The sequence below is a fragment of the Mustela erminea genome, chromosome 4 (genome assembly GCF_009829155.1).
Source record: "Mustela erminea isolate mMusErm1 chromosome 4, mMusErm1.Pri, whole genome shotgun sequence".
Taxonomy (NCBI): Eukaryota; Metazoa; Chordata; class Mammalia; order Carnivora; family Mustelidae; genus Mustela; species Mustela erminea.
Window position 1 is genome coordinate 127,294,987 of NC_045617.1, and position 15,006 is coordinate 127,309,992.

At 40.8% G+C, this 15,006-nt stretch overlaps 1 protein-coding gene and 1 long non-coding RNA gene across 2 annotated transcripts in view; both read right to left on the reverse strand.

The window, feature by feature from the left end:
- Positions 1-1,196, reverse strand: part of SERPINB6 (serpin family B member 6) — a 36,844-nt gene extending 35,648 nt beyond the window's left edge. The window contains exon 1 of the mRNA XM_032340968.1: positions 1,112-1,196. The gene's annotated coding sequence lies outside the window, so the exon portion shown is untranslated. The remainder of the gene's footprint in view (positions 1-1,111) is intronic.
- Positions 1,197-11,055: 9,859 nt separating this feature from the next.
- On the reverse strand, positions 11,056-14,921 carry LOC116589074. The gene is made up of 3 exons (XR_004285172.1): positions 14,678-14,921; positions 14,142-14,334; positions 11,056-11,824 (listed from the first exon to the last, which is right to left on the reverse strand). It is a non-coding gene; the product is annotated as an uncharacterized LOC116589074 (long non-coding RNA).
- Positions 14,922-15,006: the final 85 nt, after the last annotated feature.

A 15,006-nucleotide genomic window follows, 5' to 3' on the forward strand; every position in this document is an offset into this window, starting at 1 on the left:
AGATGTCTAGGCACCAGCCGTCAATGTGGGGGTCATCAGCAAACGGATAAGGTGAAGTTACCGGCTGGAGAGGTGGGCCAACCCTCAGGAATGCCAAATACATCAGGATGAACTGAGGAAACGAAGAGCCGGGAAAAGACAAGGAGAAGCCAGGGAGGAATGAAGAATCTGGAAAGAGAATTGTTAACAACAAACAGAAGAGAGTTTTAAAGAAGGAAGCTAGCCCTGTGCGGTTGAGTGGCAGTGTTATCGTCAAAATTGAGTACGTGTAGGATCTGATGGAGACCCTAATGGCTGCAGAGGTATGGGCAGATTGGACTAAGGATTCCCCCGGGATGGGTGGGGAGGAAGCTGAGCTTGGTGCTGATATCCTCAGCTGTGGGGAAATGGGACCAGAAAGGAGGGTAGAGGCTGGTGATACCCAGCGGCTTGGGAGGGGCCACTCGGGTTCTACCCTAGCCTGAGCGGGAGGAATCAGAACCTTCGGCCTCTGGCAAGAAATGCTGCAAGGAAGGCGAGGCTGGAGAGGTTTGGGGACACGTCAGTTCCGGGTAACCAAGAAAGCAAGCTGGTGAGTCAGAAGGCAGAGCTCAGGGATGAGTCACCTTGAGCCGCGCTCAAATCACGATGCTCCCGGAAATAGAGGAGAGGCAGGCCTGGGAGGGCTCGCGTCCCTCCTGGGAGCCAGCAGGACTGGGCGATTAGGGAAAGCTGCAGGCACCGCCCGGGGCGCATGGAGCCAGCCCGGGGTAAGGAGTGACGGGACTCCAGGCGTCCCGCACCGCTCCTCTCCCGCCCGAGTACCGGGCGCGGGAGGGTGTGCCGCCGGGGACCAGCAAGAGGCAGGGCTGCCGCCCACTCCTGAGACCTACCTACCTGCCCGCCAAGCCTCTGGCACCCGCTGCGCCCTTGACGCCCTGCCCGCCCGCCCCGGCCCGCTTCCTGGAGGCCGCACTCCGCGATCTCCGCGGCGCTGCGATCTGCCAGCCAAGCCCCCCGCGCCCCAGTTCGCCGCGTCTGGGAGGAACCGGCGACACCGTGGCGGGACCGGGGGACGCGTCCCCGCACCGGGGCAGCAGGGCGTGAAAGGGGATCGCTTGGGGTGACTCACCTGGGGCCCAGGCTTTGTAGAGGAGGGTCAAGTGACACTTGATACTCCCTGCGGAGGCCCGTTAGTTCTACCACAGCGCCCTCTACTTCCTTCACAGCACTAGCCACTGTCTGTAAGGAGTTGGACTGTCTTCATTCTTAGTTTCCATCGGAAGGTGATTTCCAGGAAAGGTGGCCAGATCTCTTGAGTTCCCCCACTGGATTCAACAGCGCCAGACCCCGGCGGCGCATTGGCCAGGAGAGGAGGGGAAGCTGGAAGACCCGGGGTTAGAGGAAGAGACTGGCGTTCAAAGTGAGCAGAGGTGGGCGCAGCACCTGCTTGGCCCAGGGTCAGCGTGGGGTGCTGTCATTGACTGTGCCCCGGTCCAGCTAAGGGGGAGGCTCATCACATTACACTGGACCTCCGGTCCACCTTGATGCTGCTCGGACCTCTGCCAGAATCCCCTGGCTTTGCCAAGGTCACGTCCTGTGTAATTGTATAAAATGTCTGGACAGGAGTGTCTCCATCTTGAAGCTAGATTTCCTTTCTGACTAATCATCTGGAACTGTGCCAGAAGCGGGCATTGTTTTACAAGCAGTTGTTCATAAAATCCAACAGGATCACTGGCATTCGGACCATAAAACTGTTAATAGGGAGACATAAAATTTTATGAAGACATAAAAGTTAACTAACGCATACCAGGTAAAGCTCCTTTGATAGCACCAAAAAAAGAGTCGATTAGATGTTTATCAAAATTAGCACCGAGTTAAGATTTTTTTGTCTTCTTTTTCTCTAAATCATATAATGGTGCCTTCTTTCTTTCTCATAAAACCCCTTGCCTTCCCACAGGAATGGGACTCTTTTCTGGTTACTCCAGAATGCTCCCCAAATTGCATAAGACCCCAAATAAGGGTCTTTTTTCTGTTTTAGTTTAACTCCTTTTCTCAGTAGACAGCCCATAGGCCATCAGAGCCTCACCAAGTCCCACAGCCACTGGGACAGAGTTTGCTCATAGAAGTCCTGAGGCCCAGCTTTCTGTTCTCACTCTAATTTTTAGTTTGATATTTGAGATCTTATCAACACTTAGATCATTTTTGCAGCACTTTCCAAAACAATCACAAGGTTTAAATAATTTAACTTCAATCCCAAAGTAGAGTTTATTTATGGGGGAAAAAATAACTGTAAGTTTGGTTTTCTTGAAATGACATGTTTGTATCATGGTGCATAAATCTAGAGATCCAAGCAGCTCAAAGAACTCCAAGTTGGGATGCAAAGAGATCTACACTGAAACATATTATATCAAACTGATTATAAGACAAAGAGAAAAATCTTAAAGGCAGCAAAAGAGATCCAACTCTTCATGTACAAAGGAGACTTGGTAAGATTAATAACGAGTTTCTCCTTAGAGATGATGGAGGCCCAGTGACAGTGGGATGACATTTTAAAGTGCTGGAAGAAAAACTGTCAATCAAGAATTCTATACTCAGCACAATGGTTCTTCAAAACTGAGGGAGAAATTAAGACACTCCCAGATAAACAGAATCTGAGGGGTATTTGTTACCACTAGACCTGCCATACTAGCAACGTTAAAAGGAGTCCAATTTGAAACAAAATGACATCAGACAATAACTCAAAGCTGTATGAACAGAAATCTCCAGTAAAGGTGAATACATGGGAAATACAGAAGCCAGCATTGTTGTATTGTTATTTTGTGCTTATGCTTTTTTATTTCCAAATGCTCAAAAAATAAATGTATAAAACAGAAATCTATGTTATTAGGCAAAAAATGTAGAGAGATGCGATTTGTGATGATAATATAAGGAAAAGAACAGAACTGTATAGAACTGTGTAGAGAAGAGTTTAACTACTGAAATTAAGTTGGTATCAATTCAAATTAGGCTATTATAAATTAGGATATTAAATGTAATCCCCATGGTAACAACAAAATATCTAAAGAATATACACAAAAGGAAATGAGATGGGAATCAAAATGATTCATTAAAAAAACAACTAAATGCAGAAGAAGAGAATACTGGAGGGAATGAGAGACAAAAGCCTACAGAAAGCAAATAGCCAAATGGCAGAAGTAATCTTTCTATTACTTTCATTTCCATGATGATGGATGATGTCATTCCATATCAGTAGTTACTCTGAATGTTAATAGAGTAAAGTCTCTAATAAAAGGCAGAGATTGGCAGATTAGATTAGTAAAATGTAATCCAATTGTATTCTATCTACAAGAAACTCAACCTATATACAAATATGCAAATAGATTGAAAAAGAAAGGATGGAGAAAGATATTCCATGGAAAATGTAATCCACAGAGAATTGTGGTAGCTATACTAACATGAGACAAATAGACTTTATTTAATGGAATAAATTTCTAGAGGTTCACAAATTACATAAACTGAAGAAAAAATAGTAAATCTCAACAGATATATAACAAGTAAAGAGATCGGATCAGTGATCAAAATCCTCTCAATGGGATACCCACTCTCACCACTTTTATGCAACATAATATTGGAAATCCCAGCTAGAGCAATTAGGCAAGAAAAAGAAATAAAATACACCCAAACTGGGAAGGAAAAAGTAAAACTATCACTATTTGCAGATAGCATGATATTTTATGTAGAAAATCCTAAAGACCCCACAAAAAAACTGTTGGAATAAATAAATTTAGTAAAGTTTCAGGGCACAAAGTCAATATACAAAAACCTGTTGCATTTCTGTACACTAATAATGAGAAGAAAGAGGAATTAAGAAAACAATCCTATTTACACTTGCAACAAAAAGAATAAAATACCTAGGAGTAAATATGACCAAGGAGGCAAAAGACCTTATACTGAAAACTACAAAGACATTGATGAAAGAACTTGAAAAAGACAAATAAATGTAAAGATAATCTGTCCTCATGGATAGATGTCCATGGATAAAATGTCCATACTACCCAAAGAAATCTAAAGATTCAATGTAATCCCTGTTAAAATTCTAATGGCATTTTTCACAGAAATAGAATAAACAAATCCTAAAATATATATGGACCTAAAAAAAGCCCTGAGTAGCCAAGGTAATCTCAAGAAAGAAGAACAAAGTTGAGGCATCATGTTCCCTGATTTCAAATGATATTAAAAAGCTGTAGTAATCAAAAAGCATGGTATTGGCATAAAAGCAGACACACAGATCAATAGAATAGATAGCCCAGAAATAAACCCATGCATGTATGGTTAATTAATTTACAAGGAGCCAAGGATATACAATGGGAAAAGAACAGTCCCTTCAATGAATGGTGTTAAGAAAACTGGACAGCCACAGCAAAGGAATGAAACGGAACCACTACCTTACACTATACATAAAAATTAATACAAAAAGTGGATTGAAGACTTGAATGTAAGACTGAAGCCATAAAACTCCTAGAAGAAAACCATAAAACTCCTGGTAAGCTCCTTGACATAAGTCTTTGCAATTAATTTTTGAATCAGACAGTAAAAGCAAAAGTGATGAAAGCAAAAACAAACAAGTGGGACTACATCAAACTAAAAAAACTTCTGCACAGCAAAGGAAACCATCAACAAAATGAAAAGACAACCTACTGAATAGGAGAAGATATTTGCAAATCATATATCTGCTAAGAGGTTAATGTATAAAACATATAAAGAATCCATGCAACTCAACATCAAAACAATTCAGTTTTTAATTGATCTTCTGTACAGAAGATCTGAATAGACATTTTTCTCAAAAAGACATACAGATGGTCAACAGGTACATGGAAATATGCTCAACATCACTCATCATCAGGAAAATGCAAGTCAAAACCACAGTGAGATATCACCTCACACCTGTTAGAATGGCTGGTATCAAAAAGATGAGAAATAACAAATGTGGACAAGGATGTGAAGAAAAGGAGACCATCGTGCACTGCTGGTGGGAACCGAAGTACAACCACTATGGAAAACGATATGGAAGTTCTCCAAAAAGTAAAAAGAGAACTACTATACAATCCAACAATTCCACTTCTGAGTATTTAGTCAAAAACCAAAAACACTGATTTGAAAAGTTGTCCATACCCTCATGTTCACTGCAGCACTATTTGCAATAGCCAAGACACGGAAATAACCCAAGTGTCCATCAGTAGATGAATGGGTAAAGAAGGTGTGTCTCATATATAAAATGGAATATTATTCAGCCAGAATCTTCCCATTGGTGACAATATGGATGGAATTTTAGGCCAATTATACTAAATGCAATGAGTCAGTTAGAAAAAGACAAATACCATATGATCTCAGTTACATGTGGAATCTAAGAGAAAAAAAAAAAGTTCAGATACAGAGAACAGATTGTTGGTTGCCAGAGGCAGAGGGTAGGGATCGGAAAAATGGGTGTAGGAGGTCAAAAAGTACAAACCTCCAGTTATAAAATAAGGAAATCATGGGGATGTAATAAATATAGCATGGCCACTACAGTTAATAATATCAAATTGTATATTTGGAAGTTGCTAAGAGACTAAATCATTATAAGAAAAACTAGAATTGAGAAATTAATTCAGTAAGAACTGAATTAAAATATACATGTTCCTTAGCCCCTCCTTTGCCCCTGCCTACTTCCCACAAACCAAATAGTCCAACTTAATGTTAACTTAAAACAAGAAAGCAAGCAAGAAAGAAAACCTCTCAGCAAAGAGAAGTCCAGAACCATGTGCCCTCACTTGTGAATTCTATCAAAACATTAAAAGAATTAACACCAAACCTTTTCAAACTCTTCTAAAAAGTTAAAGAGGAAAGAACATGTCCAAACTCATACCTTGATACTAACTCAAGGTAAGACACCACTAGCAAATAACACTGTAGACTAATATCCTTATAAATACTGATGCAAAGTCCACAAGAAAGTACTAGCAAACTGCATCCAACAGCATATTAAAATGATTATACATCACCACCAAGTGAGATTTAGTCCAGGAATGCAACATAAGAATATCTACAATGTAATGCATCACCTTAATACAAAAAAATACATGATGGTCTCAATTGACACAGAAAGGCATTTGACAAAATCCAACACTCTTCCATAATAATAATTTTAAAACACTAAGAAAACTAGAAATAGAAGGAACTTCTTCAACATGATAAAGGGCATTAAAACCTATTACTTCTAGCTAGAGCAATTAGATGAAGGAAAGAAAAGTCATTGAAATTAGGAAGAAGTAAAACTATTGCTATTCACATATTATATGATCCTATGTATAGAAATATATCAAATGTATAAAATATCTAGAAAAATACATAGAAAATCCATAAGAAAGCTACTAAATCTATGGAGAAATATCTACTCATGTGTTCTGCCATTTCTTGACTGGATTATTTATTTTGGGGGTATTGAATTGGTTAAGTTCTTTGTAGATCTTGGATACTAGCCCTTTATCTGAGAAGACATTTGCAAATATCTTGTCCTATTCTGTTAGGGTGATGGAATGGGGTAACTGAGCAATGGGCATTAATCCTCAATGGGCACATTAGGTAATGAGTACTGGGTGTTATACGCAACTGATGATCACTGAACTCTACCACTGAAAGTAACAATATACTGTATGTTAGTTAACTGAATTAAAAGAAAAGAAAGCTACTAAGTCTAATATACAAATTTAGCAAAGTTGCAGGATACAAGATTAACATACAAAAATCAGTTGTCTCTATATATGTGTAATGAACAATACGAAAAAGATATTAAGAAAGCAATTCCATTTGCAATAGCATCTAAAATCATAAAATACCAATAAAATAATATAATGCCTAGAGTTAATTTAAACTAGACTCAATTTAAATTTAAACTATAAGACGTTTCTGAAAGATCTTTAAAAAGAGCTAAATAAATGGAAAGACATCTTGTGTTAGTGGATAAGAAGGCTCAATACTACTCAAAGCAACCTCCGGATTCAGTGCAATTCCTGTTAAAATTTCAACCACATTTTTTAATTTTTTGCAAAAAAAATTTTAATTTTAATTTAATTTTAATTTTAAGTTTTTGCAAAAGCCAATTTTTAAATTCAAATGGAATTACAAGAAGCTCTGAATAGCCAAAGCAATCTAGGAAAAGGGGGACAAAGTTGGAAGACTCCCACTTTCTAATTTCAAACATACTACAATGCTACCGATACCAAAACCTTGTGGTTTGGTATTAGCACAAATACAGACATATATGCTAATGGGATGGTACTGACAGTCCAGAATTAAACCCACACCTCTGTGGTCAATTGATTTCAATAAGGGTGCCAAGTCCCTTCATTAGGGAAAAGAATGGTTTCTTCCACAGATGGTTTGTGAAAGTGGATTTCCACATGCAAAGAAGAAGCTGTACCATTACTTCATACCATATACAAAATGATTAAAATCAACCAACAATCTAAATATAAGAGCCAAAACTATAAAACTGTTAGAAGAAAACACAAGAGTAAATGTTCATGAACTTGGATTTTCCAGTAGGTTCTTAGATATGACACCAAAAGCCCAAGGACGGGATTGTACTAAGTGAAGTAAATCAAGCAGAGAAAGACAATTATCCTGTGGTTTTCACTCATATGTGGAACACAAGGAATAGAGCAGAGGACCACAGGGGAAGGGAGGGAAATCTGAAGGGGGAGAAATCAGAGATGGAGAAGAACCATGAGAGACCCTGGACTCTGGGAAACAAAGTGAGGGTTGCAGAAGGGAGGGAGGTGGGGGGGGTGGCGTAGCCGGGTGATGGGTATTAAGGAGGGCATGTGTGGTGATGAGCACTAGGTCTTATATACAACTAATCAAAACCTAATGATGTACTGTATGCTGGGTAATTGAATATAATTTAAAAAAACACAAACTTCATAAATTGGATTTCATCAAAATTAAATTATTTTTATGTGCCAAAGGACATTATCAAGAAAGGGAAAGACACTGGAAATGCAGCTTGAAGGCAGAGCCAATCAAGAGGCACACAGACATAGGCGTGCTGTACACTCACCACTGTGTGATTACTCTGAGTCAGGTTAACGGGCTTTAAAGGCCTCTGGGGCTACTCGAGAGGTTGGTGAATTCTTTTCTGGGCACTGCTGTTGTGTGATGTTGCCCTACAAAGCTGAAAAGTTAGAGGGTATAAGGAATTGCCCTTGTCAGGAAGCCTTTAATTCTCAACTCCTTTGGAAACAGACTCCATTTTTATAGGGTTGGTGGTTCTGATTTTTCTTTATTTTAATCTTATGAAAAGTTAATAAGTTCCTACTTCCCCACAGCCCCCTCTTTTTTTAATTTATTTTTTATTTTCAGCATAACAGTATTCATTATTTTTGCACCACACCCAGTGCTCCATGCAATCCGTGCCCTCTCTAATACCCACCACCTGGTACCCCAACCTCCCACCCCCGCACCGTCAAAACCCTCCGATTGTTTTTCAGAGTCCATAGTCTCTCATGGTTCACAGCCCCCTCTTATCCCATTAGGGATATTTTCATTCATTATCATTGTTAAAAGATGGGCTCTGGAGCCAGGCTGTTTTGCAATCTTTACTAAACTCTTTGGACCTTAGTTTTCTCATCCAGAAAATGGAAATAACAATAGAAACTGCATTCTGGTGCTGCTGTGAGGATTAAATCAAGGCAGTAAAGAACCTAGCATACCGCTAGTACATAGCAAGCCCTCTATAAATGCTAACGATTCTTATCCCACACTATCCTAATTATCCAGAAGGTTAAGTTGCCTTTTTAGCTTAACCTTGAATGGCAGGGAGCACTTATTCAATTCACATTCCCTCATCCAAGCTTCATTACTCTGCATCATGAAGAAAGTGGGGGGAAATGTTATAGAACACAATTCTGGCTTAATTATATTTGTAATTCCCATGGTACAATCTTTAAAGTACCATTTATCTACAATTGTTAATCAGAATTATACATAGCAATGTGTGTAGTGAAAGCCTAATACCTAGATCCATACAATTGCCAGAATGTTCTGACTGATTTAGGGTGGTGATACAAAGTTTAAGGTTTGGTTGGGTCCAAATCTCTCGGCAGTGATTTCTAAAGGCATGTTGAATTTGCCAGCGTTTTGGCTGTCAACTAAATCCTTAGTTAGAATAAGTTAAGATATGAGAGGCTCGTGTTCTCATATTTGAGTTATCAATTACTTGAATGGTCACTTAACAACAAAAACCTATTTAATAACACTCTCACTCTCTCATGCTCTCTCTCTCACTCTCAAATAAATAAATAAAATATATATATTAAAAAAAAAAAAGGTGGGGTAGGGGGAGGCACGTACCAGGGTGGCTCAGTTGATTAAGTGTCTATCTTCAGCTCAGGTTGTGATCTCAGGGTCCTGGGACAGAGAGCCCCAGAATGGGCTCCCTGCTCAAGCAGGGAGTCTACTTCTCTCTCTCCCTCTGCCCCTCCCTCTGCTCATGCTCTCTCTGGCTCTCTCTCAAGTAAACAAATAAAATCATTAAAAAACAATTTAAAAAATAAAAAATAGACTAATAACAAAACACAAATCTAGTCTCCATTGTTTTGTTTAGATGCTATCCACTTAATACTGATTAATGCAAAAATTTAATTCATACCATGTTGCCTTTGAATTCTACCCACAACTTTTGGGATATCAAGACCGATTATTCTTGACAACAGCAGACCTTTCCAAAGTACCACAGGGAGAGAAACTTCTCAGAAACCAGGGTTCTGTAAGGAGACAGACATAATAGCTCATTTCCCAATGAAACTAGCAGGGGGTCAGTGTCTTCCAGTTAAGCTTTGAGGAAAAAGCCATTAGATTTCTTCATGACATTTCAGAGTTTGGATGACCTTCAATTAGAAACAAAGAACACCCTGAAAATAGATAACATCTGCTCACCCTGAAATATTAAAAAAAAAAAAACCTAAAAATATTCAGAACTACCAGTATGTTCATTGAATGAAGATTGTACCTCCAACCCACCTCCAAAATCTATTTACCGAGAACTCAGCAGCAAGATAGAAAAAACAATAAAAGGGAATTAAGAAAAAGAATAATGGTTAATTGCTCACAGAGGAATAGGATCCCCCCAAAGTGAAAGACAATATAAAGAATGGGAGAAAATGTTCGCAAATTATTTACCTGATAATATACAGAATATATCAAGAACTCTTACAACTCAACAAAAAATAGACAACATACTTAAATGATGAGCAAAGGACATGCATAGACATTTCCCCAAAGAAGATCTACAAATGGCCAATAAGCACATGAAAATATGTTCACCTTCATTAGCCATTAAGGAAATACAAATCAAAATGGGAGATACCACTTCACACCTATTAGGATGTGTGAAAATTAATAAAGGGAAATCCCACTAAAGTAGAGTCCTGAGGCTAGTAAGGCGAGCCATACAGAGGCAGTACAGGGAAAATGAGAGAGATTTAATTCCTGCAAAGTTTCCATATGCTTAGAGATAAATACCTCCTTCTCAGAAAGAGAACGGAGAGAGAACAATTCTTCAGGGAGTAAGGGTTGTTTGAGCAAAAACAGAAGAAACAGTTCACCCAGAAATAACAATTTTAAGCCTGCCTGCACAACTATTTCTGTTTTTCAGGTGCCCTAAAATATGTCAGCCACCAAAGAGTGACGACCACAAAGTAATGACATTGTTCTGGTCAGCTTCCTTGTATATAAGCTGTCTCTAATAAACTCCACCTGTTTTCTTTCTCTCGAGTTCAAAGTTCATTTCTATGACATTGAGACTCAAGAACCTGGTTTCAGGGGTCCCATAACAATACCACTCAATGCCAATTACAGCAGAATTGTCAATTATGGACCCCAAAAGAATTGTCAGTTATAGACCCCATCAATTATAGGGTCCCAAAGGGAACAGATGTATGCTGCATCTCCTCCAGGAAATTCACCACCGCCCCCACCCACCCGCAACTCAGCCAATGAGAAATCATCATCACCCTGAACTCTAGCTCTTCTCCAAAAGTCTTTCACTCAAAATAATCCCTCCTAATTTTCTCCCTCCTCTTCATAAAATAACATTCCTCTCCTTTGTTTATTGGACTCGCCAATGGCTTTGCCATAGCTTGCATGTCCCAAATTGTAATTCTCTGTTATTCCTAAATAAACCCATTTTTACTGGTAAAATAATTATATTTCATTGTTAACATTATGGTTATAATCATTTTTCAAAGGAACATAAACGGTTAGGATGTAGAAAAATCAGAACCCTTGTATAGAGCTGGTGGGAATGTGAAATGGTATAGTCACTACAGAAAAAAGTTGGCCAGCTCTTTAAAAAGCCACACAGAATTACCCCGAGACCCAACAATTTCACTCCTAGGTATATACACAGAGGAATTGAAAACAGGGGTTCAGACACTTGTAGAGCAATATTTTCAGCAGGATGATTCACAACAGCCAGGCGCCCCAAGTATGGAACAGATGATTGGATAAACAGAATGTGTTCTGGTATGGGTCATGGCATATGATTCAGCCATAAAATGTAATGAAGTTCTGGTTGGAGCTGAGACTTGCAGACAGAGGGTCAGGAGGCCACACCTGTCATGCCTGTTTGTCCTCAGCTGGTTTCTTGCTTGGGAACTCATCCTAAGACTCATTTCTGCCCCAAGGACTGCCTTAGTGCCTGCTGGCGTCCAGGAATCCCCGTTCAGCAAGCTCCACACACTTTCCAAGGAAGCAGCGTCCTCTGAATGCCACTTCTTACCACAGCAGTGAGGGGCAGGCATCCCTTTAAAAAAAGAAATAATACAGTTCTGGTATATGCTATGATATGGATGAACCTTGAAGATGAGATAAGGAAGCTGAGGGGATGTTTTTAGAAAGGCTCTATCTCTGCTGTTTTTCTGTTGGGCCCCATTTCCTCATGTTCTGTATTTTGCATCTGTGTAACCCAAAGGAGTTATGTTCCCACTCCAAGGGGGAAGCACATCAGTTAGTCATTCTCTGAGGTTTTCCCAGGTCCCCAAACACCTGATAATATCTAAGAAGAACCGGGATCCAAACAAGTACCAGGCCATTAGATTCAAACAAACCTCAGCTAACGCTAGCATCGATACCCTCTACCATTGATGATTTATGAACTAAGACCTCTGGTTCACCTGTCGCTTGCCTTTGATCAGACCCTACCCTGGATTCCTGAAGGAACATGTACTCTGGACCCCTCCCCCCTAACTCCAAGTAACAACGAGAATTGTTCTCTTTTCCTTCCCTAGGCTACTGGACATTCTGCCTCCCACAATTGATCACTATTCAGTAACCTCTGCTTCTACTTTCTCCAGCTCAAGTTTGATTTTTATCCTATGCAAAACCAAGGACACTCTTGGAGGGACCTGTGGGGACCTCCCTCTAGGTCCTCAGACCCAACTTTCTTGCATCAAAAACATTATGCTAAGTGAAAGTAAGCCAGACACAAAGAGCCAGATACTATATGACTCCACTTGCACAAAATTTGTAGAATAGGCAAATTGATAGAGGTGGAAAGTAAATAGGTTACCAGGACTTTTGGGAGCGGGGGTAGGGAGTAATTGCTTAATGCTTACTGAGTTACTCTTTGGGAAAATTAAAAATTTGGCGATATATATAATGGTTTTGTTTGCACAACACTGTGAATATAATTAACACCACTGAACTGTGTGCTTACAAGGCTTAAAATGGCAAATCTTATACACAGTTTACTATAAAAAATATATTAGGAAGAATTTGTTTCTCAAACGAAGGGGACGCTGTTAGAAGAGTAAAAGTCATTAAATAAAACCCAAACTATCTCGTCTAGGAGATAGTTTAAACTGCTTATATTAGCCTTAATGTAGCCCTTGCTATTCATTTTCATCAGAAACAAGTATAGGGAGCTGGGGAGAAGAGGAAGCGTGTAACTAGCTTAACTGCCTCTTTGCCTAGAATGCTTAATTCAGTTCTTGCATTTCTTCATAGCAAGGGGGGAAATGAAAATGGAAATCTCAGAACCCCCTGCAAGTGATTTGCATTGTTGCTGTCAATTGAATTTATTGGGATTTAAAAGCGCCGCCTTCTTATTAAACTCAGAATACAAACATGGTCATATCTTATTTGTTTGCGGTAAATACTCAGCTTTCAAAACCAGATTAGCAGGAGATTCTGTTATTTTCTCTTGCCAGATGGGCTCCTGCTGAACTGTCCTAGAAGCAACCATGGGGGTCCACGGGGCTCACAAAGCCAAGGGAAGACCAGCTTCCATTCTCAAGGGAGTAACTAGCTCAGGCCACATGTGTGATTGCTCCTCATCACCACAAGATGGCGCTGTCAGATCACACAGAAGCATAATAAAAGCGGCGTTCCAATTTTCTCTTCTTGTTTTTCAGAGAGTGAGCCTTGGTTTCCCTTACTCCCCGGTTCTTTCAGTTCTCATACCAAGACTAAGATGCACCCAAGACTGGTTCTGGAATTTGCTATTCCACAGTTCCCTGGTCTTCCCACGGCACCCACATCACCCAGAGGTCTTAGAAGTCCTCACCATACAAGAGACCGGGCAATAGGGTTACTTGCCCTCCTCCTAAGGAAGCTTCCCTTCAGTTATGCCAGAGGGCCTGCACCTTCCTTTTAGGATGAATCGTTTCCTTCCGTGACACAGAGATGATGTGAGGACATCCCCTCAGTGAGTCAACAGAAAGGGGGCTAAGACAAAGCAAACTTCACCTTTGGGGACAATCTAGTCCATCAGAAAGTGCCTCAAGCACTTTTTCCTCTGACAAAGGTCATTGTAAAATGAAAGCTGCCTCGGGGATCTCCTGGGCTCACAAGACTACGCAGCCCTGTTCCCTGCCTGCATGAGGGCATCTCAGAGAGGCCGTATTCTCATTGCTGAAACCATCTGAGGACACCAAAAATCAAAGCATAGAGTTTGGGGAGGGTCCTTGAGAAGGTCACAAAGGAAGGAGGGCTATGCTACAAAGGAAGGTAGCATAAACTAGAAAGAGCTGGGAAAAAAGGAAAAGATAATTAGCCCAAACTGCTCACCAGCACCTATCTTTCTCACACATGCACACACACACAGGCTCTGGTTCATGTACCTCTCTGCCTTCTAGGGGATATCCTTGGCCTTGAACATTCCTCTTCTTTGATTAAGCTTTTTCTTTTCAGAAAATTGTAGACTCCCATGTCGTTTAAGAAACAACCCAAGGGGCATGTGCGTGGCCAACTGGTTGAGCTGGTTGAGTCATACTCTTCATCTCAGCTCTGGGCTTGATCTCAGGGTCCTGGAGCCTACGAAAGAGAAAAACAAACAAACAAAATGAAACAAAAAGAAAATAGAAGAAGAGGAGAGGAGAAAAGAGAAGAGAAGGAGAGGAGAGGAGAGAAAAGGAAAGAAAAAGAGGGAGGGAAAGCAGGGAGGGAGGGGGAGAGAGAGAGGAAGAAAGAGTACGGAGACAGCCCAGCCCCTCTGCCCTTTATTCAGAATCCTGCACTGGGAATATTGGCCAAACTACAGTGCAGTATCGCAGCCAGGATACTGACATTGACACGGTCCCATACAGAACATTGCCATCACCACAAGGGTCCCTGCTGTTCCCAGTTACCCCCTTCCTAAACCCTGGCAACCACTAACCTGTGCTCCATTTCTGTAATTTGTCATTTCAAGAATGTCACATAAAGTTAGTCCTACAGCGTGGAACCTCTTGAGATTAGCTCTTTTCACTCAGCATAATTTTCTGGAGAGTCTCACAGGCTGTCCTTTTCATTGCTAAGTACTGCGCCCTGGACCCGCCTTTTTTAACCTGGATACCTAACCAGGGATGGAGAAGGGAAGAAGCACACAGAAGGAGGGGTCCAGAGCCACTGCTAGAGGTGTGGGGCGGGGCATAGGTCAGGACCGCCCAGGCGGGGGGCGGTGCGGGGGCGGTGCGGCGGGAGGTGCGGCGGGAGGTGCGGCGGGAG